General features: G+C 43.7%; 1 pseudogene; it reads right to left on the bottom strand.

Annotated features, from left to right (window-relative positions):
• Positions 1–351: 351 nt before the first annotated feature.
• LOC129173604 (uncharacterized) lies at positions 352–1,987 on the bottom strand (annotated as a pseudogene).
• Positions 1,988–7,950: the final 5,963 nt, after the last annotated feature.

The raw sequence follows: 7,950 nt of genomic DNA, 5'->3' as shown, positions 1-7,950 counted from the left end.
AATGTATTGAAAATGGTACATTGGAGTAAGAGCATTTATTCAGAACAGATATAACACTCATTAAATAGTTTTAAAGAGCATGCTTTCTGATTACAGGTTTTAGCGGTCTTCACATGTGAAATACATTTCACATTTTTCTTGACAAACTTGGTGACAAGAGCATCATTCTTTTTTAAATTATCAGAATACAACCTGTAGCTGTATACATACAAATACTGATGCCCGGTCTGGACACATCTTCAGTGATTTTCCTGGGATCTTAAGGCGTTTCGGGTCTTTCAACATCATACGCCCTCCTCCAGGTGACCCAGCCGGGGCTGATCAGACCCCAGCTTGTGTCCACACGGCTAGCTAGCTTCCATGACTCCATGGCTCCCCTCTTTTGAGCCAAAGCCATCTTGAGGCTCTTTCTGCCGCATCGGTGGAACTGCGGATGGCTCTCCTCTTTCTCTCTCCCTCGATGCCTAACCTGCGGAAGGCTCTGGCCAAGGATCGGGCTGCAAAACCCCAACATCCAACCTCCACAGGGAGACACCTTGTTCTCCAGCCGGCCTGCTGGCAGTCGCTGACCAGTCCTGCGTACTTGGGGAGCTTCCTCTCAAAGGCTTCATCCAGTCGATCTTCCCACGGGACTGTCAGCTCCAGCAGCACTATTTGCCTGGTGGACTCTGACACAAGGACAATGTCTGGCCGCAGGGTGGTGACAGCAATGTGGCTGGGGAACTTCAGCTGATGATCAAGATCCACCAACAACTGCCAATCTCTTGCAGACATCAATATGCCTGCAGATGTTGTTCTTCTGACAGGAGTTGGCTTGTCCCCAGCTCTGACAAAGGCGATGGTTTTCTTGGAGGGACGGAACTGCTTTGCCCACTCCAGTCCTGAGCTGATGGATTCAGCGAAGGTTTTAAGGACTTGGTATTGCCTCCACCTGTACCGTCCATCTCCAAGTACCCTTGTACAGCAGCTGAGGATGTGTTCCAGGGTTCCTCGCTTTGAACACAGTGGGCATGCTGGTGACTCTACTATGCTCCATGTGTGCAGGTTTGACGGGCTTGGAAGCACATCGTACACTGCCTGGATGAGGAATTTAATGCGGTGAGGCTCAGATTTCCAAAGCTCTGCCCAGGTGACTTTCCTCTCGACCGCATTCTCCCATCTCATCCAAGCTCCCTGATGTTTCATTCCCACTGCCTTGCAGGTTCTGGTCTCCTCCACTGCTGCTCACACCTCCTCCTGAACAAGGCATCGCCTTTCCTTCCCCCTGGTGTTCAACTGGGGACACGGAAAGGAACCTAGCCCTGCTCGGCTTCGTGTGACCACTCCCACCAGGCTCCTGTGGTGCAGCCTAGCATCAGCTTCTTGAACTGCTTCCTCTGCCCTCCATTTCCTGCCCGTCCTTACTTGGATCGCTGCTTTAGCCACCTTTGGATCACATGAGTCCCTGTACTGAACCACTTGCCTGGCTCTGGTTACCTTGTATTCCTCCTCCAGGGATTGAGAGTCAGTTGCAATTTGTTGGTGTTTCCATAAAGTGCAATGCTACTCAGGCTCCTTGCCATCTCCGGAGGTGGTTGCTGACCCTCCACTCCATGGTTTCAACTGTCGAGATGGGGACTGCGTAAACAAGGAGGGGCCACAGGATCCTGGGAAGAATGCCATGTTGGTAGACCCAGGCTTTAAACTTCCCAGGCAGGCCTGAGTTGTCCACAGATTTCAGCCAGCCATCCAACATAGATGTTGTGTCTCTCAGAGAGCAGTCCAAAACCTTTCCCAGGCTCTTGACTGGTTTCTCTGAGATAGTTGGGATGGCTGTGCCTGTGATGTTAAACCGGAACTTGTCCTCTACCTTTCCTTTCCTCAGCACCATTGATCTGGATTTGTCAGGTTTGAAACGCATCCGGGCCCACCCCACCAGCTTCTCAAGCCCCTTCAGAATCCACCGGCAGCCTGGGACTGATTCTGTCATGACTGTGAGGTCATCCATGAATGCCCGGATTGGTGGTTGCCGTTATCCAGATTTCGTGCGGGGCCCTCTGCACTCTGGTTCAGCAGACTTGGTGAGCATGTTCATGGCTAGGGAGAACAACGTCACAGAGATAGTGCATCCTGTGACGATACCGATGTCCACCTTGTGCCAACTGGATGTTATTGCTCCTGAAGAGACCCTCATCCTGAAATTGTTGTAATAATCAGCGATGAGGTCTCTGCACCTGCTGGATACGTGATGTTTCGTCAGAGTGAGCTGAATCAGCTTGTGTGGAATGGAACCGAAAGCATTTGCCAGATCAAGCCACAACACTGACAAGTTGCCCTTGTTCTCTCTGGCCTCCCGAATGAGCTGTGTCACCACACCCGTATGCTCCAGACAACCTGACATTCCTGAAATGCCTCCTTTCTGGACTGATGTATCGATGTAGGTGTTCTTTGCCAGGTAGGTTGTTGGAGAAATGTATATAAATGTTATCATATATTTGTCTTAAAGAATGTATCTTCCTTTGTTTGAACCACTATAACCTCTGTATGTGTGTGTGTCTGAGCAGTAAAGTTTTATGGGGCTACGGAGAAGAAGATGAAGGAACTCCTCTTGACCGCATGAGCGCTCAGCTGATTTTGTTCCTTCCTTCGTCATGATTACTTGTTATCTTTTCTATGTACTCATCCACAGAGACTCTTTGTAGATCAACAAGAACAAACAGGAACTGCTAAACAACAGATGCTTGGAATGTTCTGGTGTAACTGTTGGATTTACGATGTGCTTTCTTTTATACACCGGACCTTTTGAACCTCCTCTTTCTAAGCCTGCTGCATGTTTACAGATTCACACTCTTGATTGTTGTTGATGTGAACACCCCCACACACCCCCACATACACAGTTAGATACAGGTTGTATTGGCACGTTGCAGCTGTTGTGCTCCCCCTCCCCTTAGAGCTGCAACGTGCTCTGTGTAACTAGGGAATCCCCAACAGAATAAAAGGGAGGAGAACGCAGAGTTTACTCAGAACGGATCGAGGTTGTAAACTGAGTACATCTCTGTCTGTTCTCCTTGGAAGTAAAAGCAGTCTTCGAGGGAAAGGCTTCTTGAGACGTCATCTGTACTTCTGTGAAGAACAGCTTCGAAGAGCGAAACGTCCGACACTTTCTTCACAGAAGTACAGATGACGTCTCAAGAAGCCTTTCCCTCGATGGACAACTCCTGTACGACTGAGAGAGCCTACACAAACGTAAAAGCAATCTTGTTGTCTTCTTTCTTCTTTCTTAGTGTGTTTAGAATGTTTTAGGTTGCTTAAACCTGACATTAATTTGGTCCTTCGAGCCGGATACCAAGACACCTGAGGATTCCAGCTGAGCGGACGACAACCAGAAAGACCGTGGCCACGGCAAACAGACCCTTTCCAGGACTGGCTCTCGTTTCACTGGCTGGAGTCGGATGGTTGACGGTATACCTTGGAGAGGGAAGACAACTTGGTGAGTTATATTTCCTCAGGGGGGAATAAGAAGAATGAGTGAAACGTGTTAAGAAAAGACAAGCGGAGTCAATAAAAGCCCACTAGGCCTGCTTAGAGTAAAACCTTGTGAATACTAGTCAATGGCAAGTAATTGAAGGACACCGAATTCCTACAAAATCCGTGGTAAAGATGGATTTTGATACGATAGATTCTGATAAATTCCGTGGTAAAAAGGGACGCCGGATTCCCATAAATTTCGTGGTAAAGAGGGATGCCGGATTCCGACAAATTCCGTGGTAATAACAGGACGGAGGAGTCCTATGCGCATTTAAATTCCGTGTTGTGTGCTTGTGAGTGTGAGTGGAGACTAAGTTTCACTAGAAACTTATCTCATACCAAAGCGGTGAGATTGTAAGTGGTGACTTGTTGTGGAAGCAGAGGCAAGAATTCTCCGCCCCCACCGGGGTAGAAGCTTGAGAATTACCACAATAAGATTATTTTTCACCACCTCACTGACAGAAAGAAAACCCAGTTATTAGAATTCCCTAAGAATTCACATCATAACTGGGACCAAATTGAATTAAAATGGGAAATGGAAAAAGTAAAACAAACTATAAAGATAACTTACAGAGTAAAGACTGGCGATTCGTTGAAAAACAAGATTCAACAAAGTTAAAATACCTGGATAAATGGGTGTCTAAATACGGGTATGATGGCCAATTAAATTCCCCAAAAATAGTGTCGTTACAGGACTAGATACTTTAGTGGATGAAAAATAATGATAAAAAGAAAATAATTATAAAAAGATGAAAAAAGAAGGATATGAAGAGACAGTTTTGGCTTAATACAGCTCAAAAAAGAGAAGAAGGAGAAAAAGAAGAGAAAAACAAAAAAGAAACGTGTGTGTAAAAAGAAAAGAAAAAAGGAACAGCAAAGGTGGAAACAGAAGGTTGAGAAGTTAAAAATAAGAGAGAAGGGACTGAGGAAGTGAAAGTTAAAGATAGAGAAGAGGATAATAAGATAGTAAATGTTCAAAGGACTGAGTAAAGTAGGGAAGAAAGACAGCAAGGCAGACCCTCACTGGATCCTCTCTTGCTGGTGTCTCCACCACGATATGAGGAGCAGTGTAGTGATATTCCACAGCAGAGAACTGGAACACCGAGTGCAAGGCCTGATCAACCGAACCACTCGACGTTTCCTAAAAAGAACAGATGACACCGCCATGGGTAGAACTAAACAACAACTAGATGAAACATTTGATGTTTACAGAGCCACAATGATAACGGTATTTAAAACAAAGTGGCTAACGGGATAATGATGACCCACAGGGTCGTTATAACAACAGCTGAAAAATGCGTTACACGCTAATTCAAAAGACGCTATAAGAAATTGGTTCTTCAAATATTACATACATTTTGCAACAGGCATGCAAGAAGAATATGTTAAACATGCCATACGTGGGGAAAGAAAATGACAAAGGAAAAATCTTAGGCTTAAAAAATGAAGATACCTTCATAAATGAAGAAGGTCAAATATACTTTCAAAGTAACGCACTAAACAGGAGGATTTGGAAGAGGACAATTTAGACAAAATGCGTCAGGCTGTTGGCGTTGTGGAAAAGAAGGGCATATTGGACGCAACTGTTAAAAAATAAATAAATAAATAAAATTAAAAGTAAATAAACACCAAGAAATCCTACACTGTGTGACTAGGCCAGCCTGCTCCCACAGCAGAAGAAAGGGACACTTCTGAGTCAATGAACAAAAACTTAGTGGAGCTCAATTTACAAGAGCTGTAAATCCTGCTGTGGTAGTACTTGTAGTACCACAAACAGTATGGAAAGGCATGTCAGTTGCCCATTTTATTGGTACCAAAATGTCCTGTCAATCTGCTGTGGAGAGATGGCTTGTCAGCCCTGGGACTGGCTTTAGTTCCAACTAGTGATGGAAACATGTCAGGTTCAAGCAACCTAAAACATTCTAAACACACTAAGAAAGAAGAAAGAAGACAACAAGATTGCTTTTACTTCCAAGGAGAACAGACAGAGATGTACTCAGTTTACAACCTCGATCCGTTCTGAGTAAACTCTGCGTTCTCCTCCCTTTTATTCTGTTGGGGATTCCCTAGTTACACAGAGCACGTTGCAGCTCTAAGGGGAGGGGGAGCACAACAGCTGCAACGTGCCAATACAATCTGTATCTAACTGTGTATGTGGGGGTGTGTGGGGGTGTTCACATCAACAACAATCAAGAGTGTGAATCTGTAAACATGCAGCAGGCTTAGAAAGAGGAGGTTCAAAAGGTCTGGTGCATAAGATGAAAGCACATCGTAAATCCAACAGTTACACCAGAACATTCCAAGCATCTGTTGTTTAGCAGTTCCTGTTTGTTCTTCTTGATCTACAAAGAGTCTCTGTGGATGAGTACATAGAAAAGATAACAAGTAAACATGACTAAGGAAGGAACAAAATCAGCTGAGCGCTGATGCGGTCAAGAGGAGTTCCTTCATCTTCTTCTCCGTAGCCCCATAAAACTTTACTGCTCAGACACACACACATACAGAGGTTATAGTGGTTCAAACAAAGGAATACATTCTTTAAGACAAATATATGATAACATTTATATACATTTCTCCAACATTTCCCTCCTGTTTATCATGTATTTGCTCAAATTCTCATATCATTCTATAACCGCTTCCTTTCAGATTTTCAGTCAAGAAATCATTTTTATGAACACAAACACATCTACACTAAGAGTCAAATGTGACTTTTACTCATAGTCACCTGGTCTGGAAACAGATCAGGCAAATGGAGATCATCCTCCATGTCTATAGCTGTCTCCATCTCTCTCTCGTTCCCTTCCAGATCCAACAACAAATACATTTGTGCCATTTTAGTTTCCATGGGTGAAATAGCTGCATTTATCATTTTGTTAAATAGACCCCGCAAACAGGGAATAACACAACATCCACACAAGGTTACGATTGCTGCAAAAACAGCACTTGACATCAATAGAGATGACACCAAGGATTTGTACTTGCCAAACATATCAAGCCAACTGTCCCACCATGAGGTTTCCACTCCAGAGTGTTCCTTCATCTTACCATTCAGGGTGCGGAGGCCTTCAATGGCCTGTGTCAGGCTGCCATCAGCAGCAGTGTTGTTAGGAATGAAGGTACAGCATTGTTCTCCAAACATTGCACACACACCTCCTTCCTTTGTTAACAACATGTCCACCGCAATCCCATTTTGGTAAGCCATCAGGGACGTGGCTTTAAGTTGTTCTTTGACCGCTTTAAATCCGACTTGTGTCCAATTTCCGAACATTGTAGTGGACGTAGTTAATCCTGTCTACGTTTTTATTGACGGTAATCTATGGAAATATGGATTCCCATCCAGCCGCAATCTAATTTACTAATTTCTATTCGTCAGGCACCCCACGGAGAACATCAATGGCATCAATGTATATAGGATCCTTGTCTCCTAACCACTGTGGTTGTGTTCGGACCTATAGTCATATGGATAGAATTTCTATACGCCCAACTAACAATCCATGGTGCATGTACTGTCTTTGATGTGCTTCACTTTGGCCTATCTGTTAGTGTTGTTACATTAGTGGCAACTGTGTCTGCATTTTTGAAGTTATTAGTCTGATCCCATACAAGCAGCCCTATGTCCATTATGAACATAATAGTTATCTATCACTTACAAAATACTTTGCTCTTATTACCGTCATTTCACAGAGAACCTTAGGAGTTCCGCCTCTACTAGGAGGTGTTGCTCCCTGTTTAGTCCAGAAGTCAATTTCTGTGTTTGAACTCTGTTGTTGCATATCCCTCAGTATATCGTCATCTAGCTGCTGTTGTTGTTCCACTAATAAAACTGTAATTTGTTGTTCAGCTGCAGCTTTAGCCATTTTATCTGCAAAAGCATTTCCTTTAGCAATATTATCAGTGCCATTGGTATGAGCTGCACATTTGCAAATAGCCACTTTTTGTGGTAATTGAAGTGCTTCTATAAGGTTTTGCAATAATTGTGCGTTACTGGTTTTCCTGTCGATGTGATCATGCCTCTATTTTTCCAATATTGTGCAAATGTATGTACCGTTGCATATGCATATTGACTATCAGTGTAAATAGTTACTTGTTTATTTTTCATTATTGTGCATGCTTCAGTAAGAGCAATTAATTCAGCTGCTTGTGCAGAATAATGGCTATGCAATTGATTAGCTTTTAACACTGTTGTTGCTGTTACTACTGCATATCCTGTTAATGTTTTACCTTTTTCCATTTCCCATTTTAATTCAATTTGGTCCCAGTTAGGATGTTAATTCCTAGGGAATTCTAATAACTGGGTTTTCTTTCTGTCAGTGAGGTAAATATAAAGCTTTCAGGATAGAATATAAAATCCGGTTCGTGGCCATCGCTGTCGAAGAAGCATGATTTGTCTTGTTCAGCTTCAATAATCATCCCCACCCAGTGTTCACCCTCACGGCTTTGGTC

Source organism: Dunckerocampus dactyliophorus, chromosome 20, assembly GCF_027744805.1.
Source record: "Dunckerocampus dactyliophorus isolate RoL2022-P2 chromosome 20, RoL_Ddac_1.1, whole genome shotgun sequence".
Classification (NCBI taxonomy): domain Eukaryota; kingdom Metazoa; phylum Chordata; class Actinopteri; order Syngnathiformes; family Syngnathidae; genus Dunckerocampus; species Dunckerocampus dactyliophorus.
Note: the sequence above shows the minus strand (reverse complement) of the source record. Positions and strands in the feature narration are given on the sequence as shown.